General features: G+C 39.0%; 55 non-coding genes across 55 annotated transcripts; 39 read left to right on the top strand and 16 right to left on the bottom strand.

Annotated features, from left to right (window-relative positions):
- Positions 1 to 94: 94 nt before the first annotated feature.
- Positions 95 to 167, top strand: trnav-cac (transfer RNA valine (anticodon CAC)). Its single transcript has one exon. It is a non-coding gene; the product is annotated as a tRNA-Val (tRNA).
- Positions 168 to 667: 500 nt separating this feature from the next.
- Positions 668 to 740, top strand: trnav-aac (transfer RNA valine (anticodon AAC)). The gene has a single exon. It is a non-coding gene; the product is annotated as a tRNA-Val (tRNA).
- A 319-nt stretch (positions 741 to 1,059) lies between these two features.
- trnav-cac (transfer RNA valine (anticodon CAC)) lies at positions 1,060 to 1,132 on the top strand. Its single transcript has one exon. It is a non-coding gene; the product is annotated as a tRNA-Val (tRNA).
- Positions 1,133 to 1,524: 392 nt separating this feature from the next.
- trnav-aac (transfer RNA valine (anticodon AAC)) lies at positions 1,525 to 1,597 on the top strand. Its single transcript has one exon. It is a non-coding gene; the product is annotated as a tRNA-Val (tRNA).
- Positions 1,598 to 1,916: 319 nt separating this feature from the next.
- Positions 1,917 to 1,989, top strand: trnav-cac (transfer RNA valine (anticodon CAC)). Its single transcript has one exon. It is a non-coding gene; the product is annotated as a tRNA-Val (tRNA).
- A 391-nt stretch (positions 1,990 to 2,380) lies between these two features.
- Positions 2,381 to 2,453, top strand: trnav-aac (transfer RNA valine (anticodon AAC)). The gene has a single exon. It is a non-coding gene; the product is annotated as a tRNA-Val (tRNA).
- Positions 2,454 to 2,606: 153 nt separating this feature from the next.
- On the top strand, positions 2,607 to 2,679 carry trnav-cac (transfer RNA valine (anticodon CAC)). Its single transcript has one exon. It is a non-coding gene; the product is annotated as a tRNA-Val (tRNA).
- A 179-nt stretch (positions 2,680 to 2,858) lies between these two features.
- Positions 2,859 to 2,931, bottom strand: trnav-uac (transfer RNA valine (anticodon UAC)). The gene has a single exon. It is a non-coding gene; the product is annotated as a tRNA-Val (tRNA).
- Positions 2,932 to 3,185: 254 nt separating this feature from the next.
- On the top strand, positions 3,186 to 3,258 carry trnav-aac (transfer RNA valine (anticodon AAC)). The gene has a single exon. It is a non-coding gene; the product is annotated as a tRNA-Val (tRNA).
- Positions 3,259 to 3,577: 319 nt separating this feature from the next.
- On the top strand, positions 3,578 to 3,650 carry trnav-cac (transfer RNA valine (anticodon CAC)). The gene has a single exon. It is a non-coding gene; the product is annotated as a tRNA-Val (tRNA).
- A 180-nt stretch (positions 3,651 to 3,830) lies between these two features.
- On the bottom strand, positions 3,831 to 3,903 carry trnav-uac (transfer RNA valine (anticodon UAC)). The gene has a single exon. It is a non-coding gene; the product is annotated as a tRNA-Val (tRNA).
- Positions 3,904 to 4,157: 254 nt separating this feature from the next.
- On the top strand, positions 4,158 to 4,230 carry trnav-aac (transfer RNA valine (anticodon AAC)). Its single transcript has one exon. It is a non-coding gene; the product is annotated as a tRNA-Val (tRNA).
- Positions 4,231 to 4,549: 319 nt separating this feature from the next.
- Positions 4,550 to 4,622, top strand: trnav-cac (transfer RNA valine (anticodon CAC)). Its single transcript has one exon. It is a non-coding gene; the product is annotated as a tRNA-Val (tRNA).
- Positions 4,623 to 4,802: 180 nt separating this feature from the next.
- On the bottom strand, positions 4,803 to 4,875 carry trnav-uac (transfer RNA valine (anticodon UAC)). The gene has a single exon. It is a non-coding gene; the product is annotated as a tRNA-Val (tRNA).
- A 254-nt stretch (positions 4,876 to 5,129) lies between these two features.
- Positions 5,130 to 5,202, top strand: trnav-aac (transfer RNA valine (anticodon AAC)). Its single transcript has one exon. It is a non-coding gene; the product is annotated as a tRNA-Val (tRNA).
- A 319-nt stretch (positions 5,203 to 5,521) lies between these two features.
- Positions 5,522 to 5,594, top strand: trnav-cac (transfer RNA valine (anticodon CAC)). The gene has a single exon. It is a non-coding gene; the product is annotated as a tRNA-Val (tRNA).
- A 180-nt stretch (positions 5,595 to 5,774) lies between these two features.
- trnav-uac (transfer RNA valine (anticodon UAC)) lies at positions 5,775 to 5,847 on the bottom strand. The gene has a single exon. It is a non-coding gene; the product is annotated as a tRNA-Val (tRNA).
- Positions 5,848 to 6,100: 253 nt separating this feature from the next.
- Positions 6,101 to 6,173, top strand: trnav-aac (transfer RNA valine (anticodon AAC)). The gene has a single exon. It is a non-coding gene; the product is annotated as a tRNA-Val (tRNA).
- Positions 6,174 to 6,493: 320 nt separating this feature from the next.
- Positions 6,494 to 6,566, top strand: trnav-cac (transfer RNA valine (anticodon CAC)). The gene has a single exon. It is a non-coding gene; the product is annotated as a tRNA-Val (tRNA).
- A 180-nt stretch (positions 6,567 to 6,746) lies between these two features.
- On the bottom strand, positions 6,747 to 6,819 carry trnav-uac (transfer RNA valine (anticodon UAC)). Its single transcript has one exon. It is a non-coding gene; the product is annotated as a tRNA-Val (tRNA).
- A 254-nt stretch (positions 6,820 to 7,073) lies between these two features.
- Positions 7,074 to 7,146, top strand: trnav-aac (transfer RNA valine (anticodon AAC)). Its single transcript has one exon. It is a non-coding gene; the product is annotated as a tRNA-Val (tRNA).
- A 319-nt stretch (positions 7,147 to 7,465) lies between these two features.
- Positions 7,466 to 7,538, top strand: trnav-cac (transfer RNA valine (anticodon CAC)). Its single transcript has one exon. It is a non-coding gene; the product is annotated as a tRNA-Val (tRNA).
- A 180-nt stretch (positions 7,539 to 7,718) lies between these two features.
- On the bottom strand, positions 7,719 to 7,791 carry trnav-uac (transfer RNA valine (anticodon UAC)). The gene has a single exon. It is a non-coding gene; the product is annotated as a tRNA-Val (tRNA).
- A 254-nt stretch (positions 7,792 to 8,045) lies between these two features.
- trnav-aac (transfer RNA valine (anticodon AAC)) lies at positions 8,046 to 8,118 on the top strand. The gene has a single exon. It is a non-coding gene; the product is annotated as a tRNA-Val (tRNA).
- Positions 8,119 to 8,438: 320 nt separating this feature from the next.
- trnav-cac (transfer RNA valine (anticodon CAC)) lies at positions 8,439 to 8,511 on the top strand. Its single transcript has one exon. It is a non-coding gene; the product is annotated as a tRNA-Val (tRNA).
- Positions 8,512 to 8,691: 180 nt separating this feature from the next.
- trnav-uac (transfer RNA valine (anticodon UAC)) lies at positions 8,692 to 8,764 on the bottom strand. Its single transcript has one exon. It is a non-coding gene; the product is annotated as a tRNA-Val (tRNA).
- A 254-nt stretch (positions 8,765 to 9,018) lies between these two features.
- On the top strand, positions 9,019 to 9,091 carry trnav-aac (transfer RNA valine (anticodon AAC)). The gene has a single exon. It is a non-coding gene; the product is annotated as a tRNA-Val (tRNA).
- Positions 9,092 to 9,410: 319 nt separating this feature from the next.
- Positions 9,411 to 9,483, top strand: trnav-cac (transfer RNA valine (anticodon CAC)). The gene has a single exon. It is a non-coding gene; the product is annotated as a tRNA-Val (tRNA).
- Positions 9,484 to 9,664: 181 nt separating this feature from the next.
- trnav-uac (transfer RNA valine (anticodon UAC)) lies at positions 9,665 to 9,737 on the bottom strand. The gene has a single exon. It is a non-coding gene; the product is annotated as a tRNA-Val (tRNA).
- A 254-nt stretch (positions 9,738 to 9,991) lies between these two features.
- trnav-aac (transfer RNA valine (anticodon AAC)) lies at positions 9,992 to 10,064 on the top strand. Its single transcript has one exon. It is a non-coding gene; the product is annotated as a tRNA-Val (tRNA).
- A 319-nt stretch (positions 10,065 to 10,383) lies between these two features.
- On the top strand, positions 10,384 to 10,456 carry trnav-cac (transfer RNA valine (anticodon CAC)). Its single transcript has one exon. It is a non-coding gene; the product is annotated as a tRNA-Val (tRNA).
- Positions 10,457 to 10,636: 180 nt separating this feature from the next.
- On the bottom strand, positions 10,637 to 10,709 carry trnav-uac (transfer RNA valine (anticodon UAC)). Its single transcript has one exon. It is a non-coding gene; the product is annotated as a tRNA-Val (tRNA).
- A 254-nt stretch (positions 10,710 to 10,963) lies between these two features.
- Positions 10,964 to 11,036, top strand: trnav-aac (transfer RNA valine (anticodon AAC)). The gene has a single exon. It is a non-coding gene; the product is annotated as a tRNA-Val (tRNA).
- A 321-nt stretch (positions 11,037 to 11,357) lies between these two features.
- trnav-cac (transfer RNA valine (anticodon CAC)) lies at positions 11,358 to 11,430 on the top strand. Its single transcript has one exon. It is a non-coding gene; the product is annotated as a tRNA-Val (tRNA).
- A 180-nt stretch (positions 11,431 to 11,610) lies between these two features.
- Positions 11,611 to 11,683, bottom strand: trnav-uac (transfer RNA valine (anticodon UAC)). The gene has a single exon. It is a non-coding gene; the product is annotated as a tRNA-Val (tRNA).
- Positions 11,684 to 11,937: 254 nt separating this feature from the next.
- On the top strand, positions 11,938 to 12,010 carry trnav-aac (transfer RNA valine (anticodon AAC)). The gene has a single exon. It is a non-coding gene; the product is annotated as a tRNA-Val (tRNA).
- A 319-nt stretch (positions 12,011 to 12,329) lies between these two features.
- trnav-cac (transfer RNA valine (anticodon CAC)) lies at positions 12,330 to 12,402 on the top strand. Its single transcript has one exon. It is a non-coding gene; the product is annotated as a tRNA-Val (tRNA).
- Positions 12,403 to 12,583: 181 nt separating this feature from the next.
- On the bottom strand, positions 12,584 to 12,655 carry trnav-uac (transfer RNA valine (anticodon UAC)). The gene has a single exon. It is a non-coding gene; the product is annotated as a tRNA-Val (tRNA).
- A 254-nt stretch (positions 12,656 to 12,909) lies between these two features.
- trnav-aac (transfer RNA valine (anticodon AAC)) lies at positions 12,910 to 12,982 on the top strand. The gene has a single exon. It is a non-coding gene; the product is annotated as a tRNA-Val (tRNA).
- Positions 12,983 to 13,301: 319 nt separating this feature from the next.
- Positions 13,302 to 13,374, top strand: trnav-cac (transfer RNA valine (anticodon CAC)). The gene has a single exon. It is a non-coding gene; the product is annotated as a tRNA-Val (tRNA).
- Positions 13,375 to 13,554: 180 nt separating this feature from the next.
- Positions 13,555 to 13,627, bottom strand: trnav-uac (transfer RNA valine (anticodon UAC)). The gene has a single exon. It is a non-coding gene; the product is annotated as a tRNA-Val (tRNA).
- Positions 13,628 to 13,881: 254 nt separating this feature from the next.
- trnav-aac (transfer RNA valine (anticodon AAC)) lies at positions 13,882 to 13,954 on the top strand. The gene has a single exon. It is a non-coding gene; the product is annotated as a tRNA-Val (tRNA).
- A 319-nt stretch (positions 13,955 to 14,273) lies between these two features.
- On the top strand, positions 14,274 to 14,346 carry trnav-cac (transfer RNA valine (anticodon CAC)). Its single transcript has one exon. It is a non-coding gene; the product is annotated as a tRNA-Val (tRNA).
- A 180-nt stretch (positions 14,347 to 14,526) lies between these two features.
- Positions 14,527 to 14,599, bottom strand: trnav-uac (transfer RNA valine (anticodon UAC)). The gene has a single exon. It is a non-coding gene; the product is annotated as a tRNA-Val (tRNA).
- Positions 14,600 to 14,853: 254 nt separating this feature from the next.
- trnav-aac (transfer RNA valine (anticodon AAC)) lies at positions 14,854 to 14,926 on the top strand. The gene has a single exon. It is a non-coding gene; the product is annotated as a tRNA-Val (tRNA).
- A 319-nt stretch (positions 14,927 to 15,245) lies between these two features.
- trnav-cac (transfer RNA valine (anticodon CAC)) lies at positions 15,246 to 15,318 on the top strand. The gene has a single exon. It is a non-coding gene; the product is annotated as a tRNA-Val (tRNA).
- A 180-nt stretch (positions 15,319 to 15,498) lies between these two features.
- On the bottom strand, positions 15,499 to 15,571 carry trnav-uac (transfer RNA valine (anticodon UAC)). The gene has a single exon. It is a non-coding gene; the product is annotated as a tRNA-Val (tRNA).
- A 255-nt stretch (positions 15,572 to 15,826) lies between these two features.
- On the top strand, positions 15,827 to 15,899 carry trnav-aac (transfer RNA valine (anticodon AAC)). Its single transcript has one exon. It is a non-coding gene; the product is annotated as a tRNA-Val (tRNA).
- Positions 15,900 to 16,218: 319 nt separating this feature from the next.
- Positions 16,219 to 16,291, top strand: trnav-cac (transfer RNA valine (anticodon CAC)). The gene has a single exon. It is a non-coding gene; the product is annotated as a tRNA-Val (tRNA).
- A 180-nt stretch (positions 16,292 to 16,471) lies between these two features.
- On the bottom strand, positions 16,472 to 16,544 carry trnav-uac (transfer RNA valine (anticodon UAC)). Its single transcript has one exon. It is a non-coding gene; the product is annotated as a tRNA-Val (tRNA).
- Positions 16,545 to 16,798: 254 nt separating this feature from the next.
- trnav-aac (transfer RNA valine (anticodon AAC)) lies at positions 16,799 to 16,871 on the top strand. Its single transcript has one exon. It is a non-coding gene; the product is annotated as a tRNA-Val (tRNA).
- Positions 16,872 to 17,224: 353 nt separating this feature from the next.
- On the top strand, positions 17,225 to 17,297 carry trnav-aac (transfer RNA valine (anticodon AAC)). Its single transcript has one exon. It is a non-coding gene; the product is annotated as a tRNA-Val (tRNA).
- A 153-nt stretch (positions 17,298 to 17,450) lies between these two features.
- trnav-cac (transfer RNA valine (anticodon CAC)) lies at positions 17,451 to 17,523 on the top strand. Its single transcript has one exon. It is a non-coding gene; the product is annotated as a tRNA-Val (tRNA).
- A 180-nt stretch (positions 17,524 to 17,703) lies between these two features.
- Positions 17,704 to 17,776, bottom strand: trnav-uac (transfer RNA valine (anticodon UAC)). The gene has a single exon. It is a non-coding gene; the product is annotated as a tRNA-Val (tRNA).
- Positions 17,777 to 18,030: 254 nt separating this feature from the next.
- Positions 18,031 to 18,103, top strand: trnav-aac (transfer RNA valine (anticodon AAC)). The gene has a single exon. It is a non-coding gene; the product is annotated as a tRNA-Val (tRNA).
- The last annotated feature ends 93 nt before the right edge of the window (positions 18,104 to 18,196 follow it).

Below are 18,196 nucleotides of genomic sequence, written 5' to 3' on the forward strand. Positions count from 1 at the left end.
AAATGCAATGCATCCTAAACAATGCATATTATACAATGCAAAAACGTTGGGTCTTAGTTTGATAATCTTTTTGAACGTATTGTGCCATATCCAAGTTTCTGTAGTGTAGTGGTTATCACGTTCGCCTCACACGCGAAAGGTCCTCGGTTCGAAACCGGGCAGAAATCGCTTTTGTTCTTTTGTTTTGCACAATGAGGCTTAAGAAGGTATTTTGGATTTGAGTGATTGCAAATTGTAACAAAGTATGCTGGTCTGGCTTTAAACTGGGCAGAAATGACATCATGTTTTCTGAGTACATTGACAAGTTGTTTTTCCAAAACTGTAAACAAAGACCAAATAAAAAAGCATGTATCTGCCCGGTTTCGGACCGAGGACCTCTCTCGTGTAACGCGAATGTGATGACCACTACACTACAGAAACTCACAAGCCCATTGTCTGTTGGAATCACATTTACCAGGTGCTCCAAAATGTATCCTTGCCACACAACGAATCTTGTTTAATTGTATGACCTTGTGCTAAGAATTTAATTCAATTGAAACAATAAGCAAGTTACCTTTGTGGTTTATTTCATTTGGATATTTTTCTTTAAGGACTGGATATCTGAGGCCCCAAACAAGTTTGATCTTGTTTTTACCAGTTCTATAGAGAACCTGTGCTGTCATGTCAGGTTTCTGTGGTGTAGTGGTTATCACGTTCGCCTAACATGCGAAAGGTCCTCGGTTCGATACCGAGCAGAAACAATCCCTGTTTTTCTTTTGCATTAAAATACTGACTCCCAGCAAAGCATCAAGCAGCTATGCAAGTGGCTGTCATTGCTTTGTTTCGTAAAACACAACACTGTCCATATTAATCCTGTAGAGTGCAATCAGTCTGCGCTCTGAAGTGATCTTAAATGAAACACAAAAGGTCAAGCAAACTAGTTTTGTTTTTTGAAATCCTCTGGGCATTTTTCTTTCTTTATTATAAAATGCAAAGCATTCTAAACAATGCATATTATACAATGCAAAAACGTTGGGTCTTAGTTTGAGAATCTTTTTGAACCTATTGTGCCATATCTAAGTTTCTGTATTGTAGTGGTTATCACGTGCGCCTCACACGCGAAAGGTCCTCGGTTTGAAACCGGGCAGAAACAGCTTTTGTTTTTTTGTTTTGCACAAGGAGGCTTAAGAAGGTATTTTGGATTTGAGTGATTGCAAATTTTAACAAAGTATGCTGGTCTGGCTTTAAACTGGGCAGAAATGACATCATGTTTTATAAGTACATTGACAAGTTGTTTTTCCAAAACTGTAAACAAAGACCAAAAAAAAAGCATGTTTCTGCCCGGTTTCAAACCGAGGACCTCTCGCGTGTATAGCGAATGTGATGACCAGTACACTACAGAAACTCACAAGCCCATCGCCTGTTGGAATCACGTTTACCAGGTGCTCCAAAATGTAAGGACTTTAAGGACTTGATATTTGAGGCCCCAAACAAGTTTGGTCTTGTTTTTACCAGTTCTATAGAGAACCTGTGCTGTCATGTCAGGTTTCTGTGGTGTAGTGGTTATCACGTTCGCCTAACACGCGAAAGGTCCTCGGTTCGATACCTAGCAGAAACAATCCCTGTTTTTGTTTTGCATTTTAATACTGACTCCCAGCAAAGCATCAAGCAGCTATGCAAGTGGCTGTCATTGCTTTGTTTCGTAAAACACAACACTGTCCATATTAATCCTGTAGAGTGCAATCAGTCTGCGCTCTGAAGTGATCTTAAATGAAACACAAAAGGTCAAGCAAACTAGTTTTGTTTTTTGAAATCCTCTGGGCATTTTTCTTTCTTTGTTATAAAATGCAAAGCATCCTAAACAATGCATATTATACAATGCAAAAACGTTGGGTCTTAGTTTGAGAATCTTTTTGAACGTATTGTGCCAAATCCAAGTTTCTGTAGTGTAGTGGTTATCACGTTCGCCTCACACGCGAAAGGTCCTCGGTTCGAAACCGGGCAGAAACAGCTTTTGTTTTTTTGTTTTGCACAATGAGGCTTAAGAAGGTATTTTGGATTTGAGTGATTGCAAATTGTAACAAAGTATGCTGGTCTGGCTTTAAACTGGGCAGAAATGACATCATGTTTTCTGAGTACATTGACAAGTTGTTTTTCCAAAACTGTAAACAAAGACCAAAAAAAAGCATGTTTCTGCCCGGTTTCAAACCGAGGACCTCTCGCGTGTATAGCGATAATGATGACCAGTACACTACAGAAACTCACAAGCCCATCGCCTGTTGGAATCACGTTTACCAGGTGCTCCAAAATGTAAGGACTTTAAGGACTTGATATTTGAGGCCCCAAACAAGTTTGGTCTTGTTTTTACCAGTTCTATAGAGAACCTGTGCTGTCATGTCAGGTTTCTGTGGTGTAGTGGTTATCACGTTCGCCTAACACGCGAAAGGTCCTCGGTTCGATACCTAGCAGAAACAATCCCTGTTTTTGTTTTGCATTTTAATACTGACTCCCAGCAAAGCATCAAGCAGCTATGCAAGTGGCAGTCATTGCTTTGTTTCGTAAAACACAACACTGTCTTAGTTTGTCTTAGTTTGAGAATCTTTTTGAACGTATTGTGCCATATCCAAGTTTCTGTAGTGTAGTGGTTATCACGTTCGCCTCACACGCGAAAGGTCCTCGGTTCGAAACCGGGCAGAAACAGCTTTTGTTTTTTTGTTTTGCACAAGGAGGCTTAAGAAGATATTTTGGTTTTGAGTGATTGCAAATTGTAACAAAGTATGCTGGTCTGGCTTTAAACTGGGCAGAAATGACATCATGTTTTCTGAGTACATTGACAAGTTGTTTTTCCAAAACTGTAAATAAAGACCAAAAAAAAAGCATGTTTCTGCCCGGTTTCGAACCAAGGACCTCTCGCGTGTAAAGCGAATGTGATGACCACTACACTACAGAAACGCACACGCCCATTGTCTGTTGGAATCACATTTACCAGGTGCTCCAAAATGTATCCTTGCCACACAACGAATTTTGTTTAATTGTATGACCTTGTGCTAAGAATTTAATTTAATTGAAACAATGAACAATAAGCAAGTTACCTTTGTGGTTTATTTCATTTGGATATTTTTCTTTAAGGACTGGATATCTGAGGCCCCAAACAAGTTTGATCTTGTTTTTACCAGTTCTATAGAGAACCTGTGCTGTCATGTCAGGTTTCTGTGGTGTAGTGGTTATCACGTTCGCCTAACACGCGAAAGGTCCTCGGTTCGATACCGAGCAGAAACAATCCCTGTTTTTCCTTTGCATTAAAATACTGACTCCCAGCAAAGCATCAAGCAGCTATGCAAGTGGCTGTCATTGCTTTGTTTCGTAAAACACAACACTGTCCATATTAATCCTTTAGAGTGCAATCAGTCTGCGCTCTGAAGTGATCTTAAATGAAACACAAAAGGTCAAGCAAACTAGTTTTGTTTTTTGAAATCCTCTGGGCATTTTTCTTTCTTTATTATAAAATGCAATGCATCCTAAACAATGCATATTATACAATGCAAAAACGTTGGGTCTTAGTTTGAGAATCTTTTTGAACGTATTGTGCCATATCCAAGTTTCTGTAGTGTAGTGGTTATCACGTTCGCCTCACACGCGAAAGGTCCTCGGTTCGAAACCGGGCAGAAAGAGCTTTTGTTTTTTTGTTTTGCACAAGGAGGCTTAAGAAGATATTTTGGTTTTGAGTGATTGAAAATTGTAACAAAGTATGCTGGTCTGGCTTTAAACTGGGCAGAAATGACATCATGTTTTCTGAGTACATTGACAAGTTGTTTTTCCAAAACTGTAAACAAAGACCAAAAAAAAAAGCATGTTTCTGCCCGGTTTCGAACCGAGGACCTCTCGCGTGTAAAGCGAATGTGATGACCACTACACTACAGAAACTCACAAGCCCATTGTCTGTTGGAATCACGTTTACCAGGTGCTCCAAAATGTATCCTTGCCACACAACGAATTTTGTTTAATTGTATGACCTTGTGCTAAGAATTTAATTCAATTGAAACAATGAACAATAAGCAAGTTTCCTTTGTGGTTTATTTCATTTGGATATTTTTCTTTAAGGACTGGATATCTGAGGCCCCAAACAAGTTTGATCTTGTTTTTACCAGTTCTATAGAGAACCTGTGCTGACATGTCAGGTTTCTGTGGTGTAGTGGTTATCACGTTCGCCTAACACGCGAAAGGTCCTCGGTTCGATACCGAGCAGAAACAATCCCTGTTTTTCTTTTGCATTATAATACTGACTCCCAGCAAAGCATCAAGCAGCTATGCAAGTGGCTGTCATTGCTTTGTTTCGTAAAACACAACACTGTCCATATTAATCCTGTAGAGTGCAATCAGTCTGCGCTCTGAAGTGATCTTAAATGAAACACAAAAGGTCAAGCAAACTAGATTTGTTTATTTAAATTTTCTGGGCATTTTTCTTTCTTTATTATACAATGCAAAGCATCCTAAACAATGCATATTACACAATGCAAAAACGTTGGGTCTTAGTTTGAGAATCTTTTTGAACCTATTGTGCCATATCCAAGTTTCTGTAGTGTAGTGGTTATCACGTTCGCCTCACACGCGAAAGGTCCTCGGTTCGAAACCGGGCAGAAACAGCTTTTGTTTTTTTGTTTTGCACAAGGAGGCTTAAGAAGGTATTTTGGATTTGAGTGATTGCAAATTGTAACAAAGTATGCTGGTCTGGCTTTAAACTGGGCAGAAATGACATCATGTTTTCTGAGTACATTGACAAGTTGTTTTTCCAAAACTGTAAACAAAGACCAAAAAAAAAAGCATGTTTCTGCCCGGTTTCGAACCGAGGACCTCTCGCGTGTAAAGCGAATGTGATGACCACTACACTACAGAAACTCACAAGCCCATTGTCTGTTGGAATCACGTTTACCAGGTGCTCCAAAATGTATCCTTGCCACACAACGAATCTTGTTTAATTGTATGACCTTGTGCTAAGAATTTAATTCAATTGAAACAATGAACAATAAGCAAGTTTCCTTTGTGGTTTATTTCATTTGGATATTTTTCTTTAAGGACTGGATATCTGAGGCCCCAAACAAGTTTGATCTTGTTTTTACCAGTTCTATAGAGAAACTGTGCTGTCATGTCAGGTTTCTGTGGTGTAGTGGTTATCACGTTCGCCTAACACGCGAAAGGTCCTCGGTTCGATACCGAGCAGAAACAATCCCTGTTTTTCTTTTGCATTATAATACTGACTCCCAGCAAAGCATCAAGCAGCTATGCAAGTGGCTGTCATTGCTTTGTTTCGTAAAACACAACACTGTCCATATTAATCCTGTAGAGTGCAATCAGTCTGCGCTCTGAAGTGATCTTAAATGAAACACAAAAGGTCAAGCAAACTAGATTTGTTTATTTAAATTTTCTGGGCATTTTTCTTTCTTTATTTTACAATGCAAAGCATCCTAAACAATGCATATTACACAATGCAAAAACGTTGGGTCTTAGTTTGAGAATCTTTTTGAACGTATTGTGCCATATCCAAGTTTCTGTAGTGTAGTGGTTATCACGTTCGCCTCACACGCGAAAGGTCCTCGGTTCGAAACCGGGCAGAAACAGCTTTTGTTTTTTTGTTTTGCACAAGGAGGCTTAAGAAGGTATTTTGGATTTGAGTGATTGCAAATTGTAACAAAGTATGCTGGTCTGGCTTTAAACTGGGCAGAAATGACATCATGTTTTCTGAGTACATTGACAAGTTGTTTTTCCAAATCTGTAAACAAAGACCAAAAAAAAAAGCATGTTTCTGCCCGGTTTCGAACCGAGGACCTCTCGCGTGTAAAGCGAATGTGATGACCACTACACTACAGAAACTCACAAGCCCATTGTCTGTTGGAATCACGTTTACCAGGTGCTCCAAAATGTATCCTTGCCACACAACGAATTTGTTTAATTGTATGACCTTGTGCTAAGAATTTAATTTAATTGAAACAATGAACAATAAGCAAGTTACCTTTGTGGTTTATTTCATTTGGATATTTTTCTTTAAGGACTGGATATCTGAGGCCCCAAACAAGTTTGATCTTGTTTTTACCAGTTCTATAGAGAACCTGTGCTGTCATGTCAGGTTTCTGTGGTGTAGTGGTTATCACGTTCGCCTAACACGCGAAAGGTCCTCGGTTCGATACCGAGCAGAAACAATCCCTGTTTTTCTTTGCATTATAAATACTGACTCCCAGCAAAGCATCAAGCAGCTATGCAAGTGGCTGTCATTGCTTTGTTTCGTAAAACACAACACTGTCCATATTAATCCTGTAGAGTGCAATCAGTCTGCGCTCTGAAGTGATCTTAAATGAAACACAAAAGGTCAAGCAAACTAGTTTTGTTTTTTGAAATCCTCTGGGCATTTTTCTTTCTTTATTATAAAATGCAAATGCATTCTAAACAATGCATATTATACAATGCAAAAACGTTGGGTCTTAGTTTGAGAATCTTTTTGAACCTATTGTGCCATATCCAAGTTTCTGTAGTGTAGTGGTTATCACGTTCGCCTCACACGCGAAAGGTCCTCGGTTCGAAACCGGGCAGAAACAGCTTTTGTTTTTTTGTTTTGCACAAGGAGGCTTAAGAAGGTATTTTGGATTTGAGTGATTGCAAATTGTAACAAAGTATGCTGGTCTGGCTTTAAACTGGGCAGAAATGACATCATGTTTTCTGAGTACATTGACAAGTTGTTTTTCCAAAACTGTAAACAAAGACCAAAAAAAAAAGCATGTTTCTGCCCGGTTTCGAACCGAGGACCTCTCGCGTGTAAAGCGAATGTGATGACCACTACACTACAGAAACTCACAAGCCCATTGTCTGTTGGAATCACGTTTACCAGGTGCTCCAAAATGTATCCTTGCCACACAACGAATTTTGTTTAATTGTATGACCTTGTGCTAAGAATTTAATTCAATTGAAACAATGAACAATAAGCAAGTTTCCTTTGTGGTTTATTTCATTTGGATATTTTTCTTTAAGGACTGGATATCTGAGGCCCCAAACAAGTTTGATCTTGTTTTTACCAGTTCTATAGAGAACCTGTGCTGACATGTCAGGTTTCTGTGGTGTAGTGGTTATCACGTTCGCCTAACACGCGAAAGGTCCTCGGTTCGATACCGAGCAGAAACAATCCCTGTTTTTCTTTTGCATTATAATACTGACTCCCAGCAAAGCATCAAGCAGCTATGCAAGTGGCTGTCATTGCTTTGTTTCGTAAAACACAACACTGTCCATATTAATCCTGTAGAGTGCAATCAGTCTGCGCTCTGAAGTGATCTTAAATGAAACACAAAAGGTCAAGCAAACTAGTTTTGTTTTTTGAAATCCTCTGGGCATTTTTCTTTCTTTATTATAAAATGCAAAGCATCCTAAACAATGCATATTATACAATGCAAAAACGTTGGGTCTTAGTTTGAGAATCTTTTTGAACGTATTGTGCCATATCCAAGTTTCTGTAGTGTAGTGGTTATCACGTTCGCCTCACACGCGAAAGGTCCTCGGTTCGAAACCGGGCAGAAACAGCTTTTGTTTTTTTGTTTTGCACAAGGAGGCTTAAGAAGGTATTTTGGATTTGAGTGATTGCAAATTGTAACAAAGTATGCTGGTCTGGCTTTAAACTGGGCAGAAATGACATCATGTTTTCTGAGTACATTGACAAGTTGTTTTTCCAAAACTGTAAACAAAGACCAAAAAAAAAAGCATGTTTCTGCCCGGTTTCGAACCGAGGACCTCTCGCGTGTAAAGCGAATGTGATGACCACTACACTACAGAAACTCACAAGCCCATTGTCTGTTGGAATCACGTTTACCAGGTGCTCCAAAATGTATCCTTGCCACACAACGAATCTTGTTTAATTGTATGACCTTGTGCTAAGAATTTAATTCAATTGAAACAATGAACAATAAGCAAGTTTCCTTTGTGGTTTATTTCATTTGGATATTTTTCTTTAAGGACTGGATATCTGAGGCCCCAAACAAGTTTGATCTTGTTTTTACCAGTTCTATAGAGAACCTGTGCTGACATGTCAGGTTTCTGTGGTGTAGTGGTTATCACGTTCGCCTAACACGCGAAAGGTCCTCGGTTCGATACCGAGCAGAAACAATCCCTGTTTTTCTTTTGCATTATAATACTGACTCCCAGCAAAGCATCAAGCAGCTATGCAAGTGGCTGTCATTGCTTTGTTTCGTAAAACACAACACTGTCCATATTAATCCTGTAGAGTGCAATCAGTCTGCGCTCTGAAGTGATCTTAAATGAAACACAAAAGGTCAAGCAAACTAGATTTGTTTTTTGAAATTCCTCTGGGCATTTTTCTTTCTTTATTATACAATGCAAAGCATTCTAAACAATGCATATTATACAATGCAAAAACGTTGGGTCTTAGTTTGAGAATCTTTTTGAACCTATTGTGCCATATCTAAGTTTCTGTAGTGTAGTGGTTATCACGTTCGCCTCACACGCGAAAGGTCCTCGGTTCGAAACCGGGCAGAAACAGCTTTTGTTTTTTTGTTTTGCACAAGGAGGCTTAAGAAGGTATTTTGGATTTGAGTGATTGCAAATTGTAACAAAGTATGCTGGTCTGGCTTTAAACTGGGCAGAAATGACATCATGTTTTCTGAGTACATTGACAAGTTGTTTTTCCAAAACTGTAAACAAAGACCAAAAAAAAAAGCATGTTTCTGCCCGGTTTCGAACCGAGGACCTCTCGCGTGTAAAGCGAATGTGATGACCACTACACTACAGAAACTCACAAGCCCATTGTCTGTTGGAATCACGTTTACCAGGTGCTCCAAAATGTATCCTTGCCACACAACGAATTTTGTTTAATTGTATGACCTTGTGCTAAGAATTTAATTCAATTGAAACAATGAACAATAAGCAAGTTTCCTTTGTGGTTTATTTCATTTGGATATTTTTCTTTAAGGACTGGATATCTGAGGCCCCAAACAAGTTTGATCTTGTTTTTACCAGTTCTATAGAGAACCTGTGCTGACATGTCAGGTTTCTGTGGTGTAGTGGTTATCACGTTCGCCTAACACGCGAAAGGTCCTCGGTTCGATACCGAGCAGAAACAATCCCTGTTTTTCTTTTGCATTATAATACTGACTCCCAGCAAAGCATCAAGCAGCTATGCAAGTGGCTGTCATTGCTTTGTTTCGTAAAACACAACACTGTCCATATTAATCCTGTAGAGTGCAATCAGTCTGCGCTCTGAAGTGATCTTAAATGAAACACAAAAGGTCAAGCAAACTAGTTTTGTTTTTTGAAATCCTCTGGGCATTTTTCTTTCTTTATTATAAAATGCAAAGCATCCTAAACAATGCATATTATACAATGCAAAAACGTTGGGTCTTAGTTTGAGAATCTTTTTGAACCTATTGTGCCATATCCAAGTTTCTGTAGTGTAGTGGTTATCACGTTCGCCTCACACGCGAAAGGTCCTCGGTTCGAAACCGGGCAGAAACAGCTTTTGTTTTTTTGTTTTGCACAAGGAGGCTTAAGAAGGTATTTTGGATTTGAGTGATTGCAAATTGTAACAAAGTATGCTGGTCTGGCTTTAAACTGGGCAGAAATGACATCATGTTTTCTGAGTACATTGACAAGTTGTTTTTCCAAAACTGTAAACAAAGACCAAAAAAAAAAAGCATGTTTCTGCCCGGTTTCGAACCGAGGACCTCTCGCGTGTAAAGCGAATGTGATGACCACTACACTACAGAAACTCACAAGCCCATTGTCTGTTGGAATCACGTTTACCAGGTGCTCCAAAATGTATCCTTGCCACACAACGAATCTTGTTTAATTGTATGACCTTGTGCTAAGAATTTAATTCAATTGAAACAATGAACAATAAGCAAGTTACCTTTGTGGTTTATTTCATTTGGATATTTTTCTTTAAGGACTGGATATCTGAGGCCCCAAACAAGTTTGATCTTGTTTTTACCAGTTCTATAGAGAACCTGTGCTGTCATGTCAGGTTTCTGTGGTGTAGTGGTTATCACGTTCGCCTAACACGCGAAAGGTCCTCGGTTCGATACCGAGCAGAAACAATCCCTGTTTTTCTTTTGCATTATAATACTGACTCCCAGCAAAGCATCAAGCAGCTATGCAAGTGGCTGTCATTGCTTTGTTTCGTAAAACACAACACTGTCCATATTAATCCTGTAGAGTGCAATCAGTCTGCGCTCTGAAGTGATCTTAAATGAAACACAAAAGGTCAAGCAAACTAGTTTTGTTTTTTGAAATCCTCTGGGCATTTTTCTTTCTTTATTATAAAATGCAAAGCATCCTAAACAATGCATATTATACAATGCAAAAACGTTGGGTCTTAGTTTGAGAATCTTTTTGAACCTATTGTGCCATATCCAAGTTTCTGTAGTGTAGTGGTTATCACGTTCGCCTCACACGCGAAAGGTCCTCGGTTCGAAACCGGGCAGAAACAGCTTTTGTTTTTTTGTTTTGCACAAGGAGGCTTAAGAAGGTATTTTGGATTTGAGTGATTGCAAATTGTAACAAAGTATGCTGGTCTGGCTTTAAACTGGGCAGAAATGACATCATGTTTTCTGAGTACATTGACAAGTTGTTTTTCCAAAACTGTAAACAAAGACCAAAAAAAAAAGCATGTTTCTGCCCGGTTTCGAACCGAGGACCTCTCGCGTGTAAAGCGAATGTGATGACCACTACACTACAGAAACTCACAAGCCCATTGTCTGTTGGAATCACATTTACCAGGTGCTCCAAAATGTATCCTTGCCACACAACGAATTTTGTTTAATTGTATGACCTTGTGCTAAGAATTTAATTCAATTGAAACAATGAACAATAAGCAAGTTTCCTTTGTGGTTTATTTCATTTGGATATTTTTCTTTAAGGACTGGATATCTGAGGCCCCAAACAAGTTTGATCTTGTTTTTACCAGTTCTATAGAGAACCTGTGCTTACATGTCAGGTTTCTGTGGTGTAGTGGTTATCACGTTCGCCTAACACGCGAAAGGTCCTCGGTTCGATACCGAGCAGAAACAATCCCTGTTTTTCTTTTGCATTATAATACTGACTCCCAGCAAAGCATCAAGCAGCTATGCAAGTGGCTGTCATTGCTTTGTTTCGTAAAACACAACACTGTCCATATTAATCCTGTAGAGTGCAATCAGTCTGCGCTCTGAAGTGATCTTAAATGAAACACAAAAGGTCAAGCAAACTAGATTTGTTTATTTGAAATTCCTCTGGGCATTTTTCTTTCTTTATTATACAATGCAAAGCATCCTAAACAATGCATATTATACAATGCAAAAACGTTGGGTCTTAGTTTGAGAATCTTTTTGAACGTATTGTGCCATATCCAAGTTTCTGTAGTGTAGTGGTTATCACGTTCGCCTCACACGCGAAAGGTCCTCGGTTCGAAACCGGGCAGAAACAGCTTTTGTTTTTTTGTTTTGCACAAGGAGGCTTAAGAAGGTATTTTGGATTTGAGTGATTGCAAATTGTAACAAAGTATGCTGGTCTGGCTTTAAACTGGGCAGAAATGACATCATGTTTTCTGAGTACATTGACAAGTTGTTTTTCCAAAACTGTAAACAAAGACCAAAAAAAAAAGCATGTTTCTGCCCGGTTTCGAACCGAGGACCTCTCGCGTGTAAAGCGAATGTGATGACCACTACACTACAGAAACTCACAAGCCCATTGTCTGTTGGAATCACGTTTACCAGGTGCTCCAAAATGTATCCTTGCCACACAACGAATTTTGTTTAATTGTATGACCTTGTGCTAAGAATTTAATTTAATTGAAACAATGAACAATAAGCAAGTTACCTTTGTGGTTTATTTCATTTGGATATTTTTCTTTAAGGACTGGATATCTGAGGCCCCAAACAAGTTTGATCTTGTTTTTACCAGTTCTATAGAGAACCTGTGCTGTCATGTCAGGTTTCTGTGGTGTAGTGGTTATCACGTTCGCCTAACACGCGAAAGGTCCTCGGTTCGATACCGAGCAGAAACAATCCCTGTTTTTCTTTTGCATTATAATACTGACTCCCAGCAAAGCATCAAGCAGCTATGCAAGTGGCTGTCATTGCTTTGTTTCGTAAAACACAACACTGTCCATATTAATCCTGTAGAGTGCAATCAGTCTGCGCTCTGAAGTGATCTTAAATGAAACACAAAAGGTCAAGCAAACTAGTTTTGTTTTTTGAAATCCTCTGGGCATTTTTCTTTCTTTATTATAAAATGCAAAGCATCCTAAACAATGCATATTATACAATGCAAAAACGTTGGGTCTTAGTTTGAGAATCTTTTTGAACGTATTGTGCCATATCCAAGTTTCTGTAGTGTAGTGGTTATCACGTTCGCCTCACACGCGAAAGGTCCTCGGTTCGAAACCGGGCAGAAACAGCTTTTGTTTTTTTGTTTTGCACAAGGAGGCTTAAGAAGGTATTTTGGATTTGAGTGATTGCAAATTGTAACAAAGTATGCTGGTCTGGCTTTAAACTGGGCAGAAATGACATCATGTTTTCTGAGTACATTGACAAGTTGTTTTTCCAAAACTGTAAACAAAGACCAAAAAAAAAAAGCATGTTTCTGCCCGGTTTCGACCGAGGACCTCTCGCGTGTAAAGCGAATGTGATGACCACTACACTACAGAAACTCACAAGCCCATTGTCTGTTGGAATCACGTTTACCAGGTGCTCCAAAATGTATCCTTGCCACACAACGAATCTTGTTTAATTGTATGACCTTGTGCTAAGAATTTAATTCAATTGAAACAATGAACAATAAGCAAGTTTCCTTTGTGGTTTATTTCATTTGGATATTTTTCTTTAAGGACTGGATATCTGAGGCCCCAAACAAGTTTGATCTTGTTTTTACCAGTTCTATAGAGAACCTGTGCTTACATGTCAGGTTTCTGTGGTGTAGTGGTTATCACGTTCGCCTAACACGCGAAAGGTCCTCGGTTCGATACCGAGCAGAAACAATCCCTGTTTTTCTTTTGCATTATAATACTGACTCCCAGCAAAGCATCAAGCAGCTATGCAAGTGGCTGTCATTGCTTTGTTTCGTAAAACACAACACTGTCCATATTAATCCTGTAGAGTGCAATCAGTCTGCGCTCTGAAGTGATCTTAAATGAAACACAAAAGGTCAAGCAAACTAGATTTGTTTATTTAAATTTTCTGGGCATTTTTCTTTCTTTATTATACAATGCAAAGCATCCTAAACAATGCATATTATACAATGCAAAAACGTTGGGTCTTAGTTTGAGAATCTTTTTGAACCTATTGTGCCATATCCAAGTTTCTGTAGTGTAGTGGTTATCACGTTCGCCTCACACGCGAAAGGTCCTCGGTTCGAAACCGGGCAGAAACAGCTTTTGTTTTTTTGTTTTGCACAAGGAGGCTTAAGAAGGTATTTTGGATTTGAGTGATTGCAAATTGTAACAAAGTATGCTGGTCTGGCTTTAAACTGGGCAGAAATGACATCATGTTTTCTGAGTACATTGACAAGTTGTTTTTCCAAAACTGTAAACAAAGACCAAAAAAAAAAGCATGTTTCTGCCCGGTTTCGAACCGAGGACCTCTCGCGTGTAAAGCGAATGTGATGACCACTACACTACAGAAACTCACAAGCCCATTGTCTGTTGGAATCATGTTTACCAGGTGCTCCAAAATGTATCCTTGCCACACAACGAATCTTGTTTAATTGTATGACCTTGTGCTAAGAATTTAATTCAATTGAAACAATGAACAATAAGCAAGTTTCCTTTGTGGTTTATTTCATTTGGATATTTTTCTTTAAGGACTGGATATCTGAGGCCCCAAACAAGTTTGATCTTGTTTTTACCAGTTCTATAGAGAACCTGTGCTTACATGTCAGGTTTCTGTGGTGTAGTGGTTATCACGTTCGCCTAACACGCGAAAGGTCCTCGGTTCGATACCGAGCAGAAACAATCCCTGTTTTTCTTTTGCATTATAATACTGACTCCCAGCAAAGCATCAAGCAGCTATGCAAGTGGCTGTCATTGCTTTGTTTCGTAAAACACAACACTGTCCATATTAATCCTGTAGAGTGCAATCAGTCTGCGCTCTGAAGTGATCTTAAATGAAACACAAAAGGTCAAGCAAACTAGTTTTGTTTTTTGAAATCCTCTGGGCATTTTTCTTTCTTTATTATAAAATGCAAAGCATCCTAAACAATGCATATTATACAATGCAAAAACGTTGGGTCTTAGTTTGAGAATCTTTTTGAACCTATTGTGCCATATCCAAGTTTCTGTAGTGTAGTGGTTATCACGTTCGCCTCACACGCGAAAGGTCCTCGGTTCGAAACCGGGCAGAAACAGCTTTTGTTTTTTTGTTTTGCACAAGGAGGCTTAAGAAGGTATTTTGGATTTGAGTGATTGCAAATTGTAACAAAGTATGCTGGTCTGGCTTTAAACTGGGCAGAAATGACATCATGTTTTCTGAGTACATTGACAAGTTGTTTTTCCAAAACTGTAAACAAAGACCAAAAAAAAAAGCATGTTTCTGCCCGGTTTCGAACCGAGGACCTCTCGCGTGTAAAGCGAATGTGATGACCACTACACTACAGAAACTCACAAGCCCATTGTCTGTTGGAATCATGTTTACCAGGTGCTCCAAAATGTATCCTTGCCACACAACGAATCTTGTTTAATTGTATGACCTTGTGCTAAGAATTTAATTCAATTGAAACAATGAACAATAAGCAAGTTTCCTTTGTGGTTTATTTCATTTGGATATTTTTCTTTAAGGACTGGATATCTGAGGCCCCAAACAAGTTTGATCTTGTTTTTACCAGTTCTATAGAGAACCTGTGCTGACATGTCAGGTTTCTGTGGTGTAGTGGTTATCACGTTCGCCTAACACGCGAAAGGTCCTCGGTTCGATACCGAGCAGAAACAATCCCTGTTTTTCTTTTGCATTATAAAACTGACTCCCAGCAAAGCATCAAGCAGCTATGCAAGTGGCTGTCATTGCTTTGTTTCGTAAAACACAACACTGTCCATATTAATCCTGTAGAGTGCAATCAGTCTGCGCTCTGAAGTGATCTTAAATGAAACACAAAAGGTCAAGCAAACTAGTTTTGTTTTTTGAAATCCTCTGGGCATTTTTCTTTCTTTATTATAAAATGCAAAGCATTCTAAACAATGCATATTATACAATGCAAAAACGTTGGGTCTTAGTTTGAGAATCTTTTTGAACCTATTGTGCCATATCCAAGTTTCTGTAGTGTAGTGGTTATCACGTTCGCCTCACACGCGAAAGGTCCTCGGTTCGAAACCGGGCAGAAACAGCTTTTGTTTTTTTGTTTTGCACAAGGAGGCTTAAGAAGGTATTTTGGATTTGAGTGATTGCAAATTGTAACAAAGTATGCTGGTCTGGCTTTAAACTGGGCAGAAATGACATCATGTTTTCTGAGTACATTGACAAGTTGTTTTTCCAAAACTGTAAACAAAGACCAAAAAAAAAAGCATGTTTCTGCCCGGTTTCGAACCGAGGACCTCTCGCGTGTAAAGCGAATGTGATGACCACTACACTACAGAAACTCACAAGCCCATTGTCTGTTGGAATCACGTTTACCAGGTGCTCCAAAATGTATCCTTGCCACACAACGAATCTTGTTTAATTGTATGACCTTGTGCTAAGAATTTAATTCAATTGAAACAATGAACAATAAGCAAGTTTTCCTTTGTGGTTTATTTCATTTGGATATTTTTCTTTAAGGACTGGATATCTGAGGCCCCAAACAAGTTTGATCTTGTTTTTACCAGTTCTATAGAGAAACTGTGCTGTCATGTCAGGTTTCTGTGGTGTAGTGGTTATCACGTTCGCCTAACACGCGAAAGGTCCTCGGTTCGATACCGAGCAGAAACAATCCCTGTTTTTCTTTTGCATTATAAAACTGACTCCCAGCAAAGCATCAAGCAGCTATGCAAGTGGCTGTCATTGCTTTGTTTCGTAAAACACAACACTGTCCATATTAATCCTGTAGAGTGCAATCAGTCTGCGCTCTGAAGTGATCTTAAATGAAACACAAAAGGTCAAGCAAACTAGTTTTGTTTTTTGAAATCCTCTGGGCATTTTTCTTTCTTTATTATAAAATGCAAAGCATTCTAAACAATGCATATTATACAATGCAAAAACGTTGGGTCTTAGTTTGAGAATCTTTTTGAACGTATTGTGCCATATCCAAGTTTCTGTAGTGTAGTGGTTATCACGTTCGCCTCACACGCGAAAGGTCCTCGGTTCGAAACCGGGCAGAAACAGCTTTTGTTTTTTTGTTTTGCACAAGGAGGCTTAAGAAGGTATTTTGGATTTGAGTGATTGCAAATTGTAACAAAGTATGCTGGTCTGGCTTTAAACTGGGCAGAAATGACATCATGTTTTCTGAGTACATTGACAAGTTGTTTTTCCAAAACTGTAAACAAAGACCAAAAAAAAAAGCATGTTTCTGCCCGGTTTCGAACCGAGGACCTCTCGCGTGTAAAGCGAATGTGATGACCACTACACTACAGAAACTCACAAGCCCATTGTCTGTTGGAATCACGTTTACCAGGTGCTCCAAAATGTATCCTTGCCACACAACGAATTTTGTTTAATTGTATGACCTTGTGCTAAGAATTTAATTCAATTGAAACAATGAACAATAAGCAAGTTTCCTTTGTGGTTTATTTCATTTGGATATTTTTCTTTAAGGACTGGATATCTGAGGCCCCAAACAAGTTTGATCTTGTTTTTACCAGTTCTATAGAGAACCTGTGCTGACACGTCAGGTTTCTGTGGTGTAGTGGTTATCACGTTCGCCTAACACGCGAAAGGTCCTCGGTTCGATACCGAGCAGAAACAATCCCTGTTTTTCTTTTGCATTATAATACTGACTCCCAGCAAAGCATCAAGCAGCTATGCAAGTGGCTGTCAATGTGATGACCACTACACTACAGAAACTCACAAGCCCATTGTCTGTTGGAATCACGTTTACCAGGTGCTCCAAAATGTATCCTTGCCACACAACGAATTTTGTTTAATTGTATGACCTTGTGCTAAGAATTTAATTCAATTGAAACAATGAACAACAAGCAAGTTACCTTTGTGGTTTATTTCATTTGGATATTTTTCTTTAAGGACTGGATATCTGAGGCCCCAAACAAGTTTGATCTTGTTTTTACCAGTTCTATAGAGAACCTGTGCTGTCATGTCAGGTTTCTGTGGTGTAGTGGTTATCACGTTCGCCTAACACGCGAAAGGTCCTCGGTTCGATACCGAGCAGAAACAATCCCTGTTTTTCCTTTGCATTATAATACTGACTCCCAGCAAAGCATCAAGCAGCTATGCAAGTGGCTGTCATTGCTTTGTTTCGTAAAACACAACACTGTCTTAGTTTGTCTTAGTTTTAGAATCTTTTTGAACGTAATGTGCCATATCCAAGTTTCTGTAGTGTAGTGGTTATCACGTTCGCCTCACGCGCGAAAGGTCTTCGGTTCGAAACCGGGCAGAAACAGCTTTTGTTTTTTTGTTTTGCACAAGGAGGCTTAAGAAGGTATTTTGGATTTGAGTGATTGCAAATTGTAACAAAGTATGCTGGTCTGGCTTTAAACTGGGCAGAAATGACATCATGTTTTCTGAGTACATTGACAAGTTGTTTTTCCAAAACTGTAAATAAAGACCAAAAAAAAAAGCATGTTTCTGCCTGGTTTCGATCCGAGGACCTCTCGCGTGTAAAGCGAATGTGATGACCACTACACTACAGAAACTCACAAGCCCATTGTCTGTTGGAATCACGTTTACCAGGTGCTCCAAAATGTATCCTTGCCACACAACGAATTTTGTTTAATTGTATGACCTTGTGCTAAGAATTTAATTCAATTGAAACAATGAACAATAAGCAAGTTTCCTTTGTGGTTTATTTCATTTGGATATTTTTCTTTAAGGACTGGATATCTGAGGCCCCAAACAAGTTTGATCTTGTTTTTACCAGTTCTATAGAGAACCTGTGCTGTCATGTCAGGTTTCTGTGGTGTAGTGGTTATCACGTTCGCCTAACACGCGAAAGGTCCTCGGTTCGATACCGAGCAGAAACAATCCCTGTTTTTCCTTTTGCATTATAAATACTGACTCCCAGCAAAGCATCAAGCAGCTATGCAAGTGGCTGTCATTGCTTTGTTTCGTAAAAC

Source organism: Denticeps clupeoides, chromosome 3, assembly GCF_900700375.1.
Source record: "Denticeps clupeoides chromosome 3, fDenClu1.1, whole genome shotgun sequence".
Classification (NCBI taxonomy): Eukaryota; Metazoa; Chordata; class Actinopteri; order Clupeiformes; family Denticipitidae; genus Denticeps; species Denticeps clupeoides.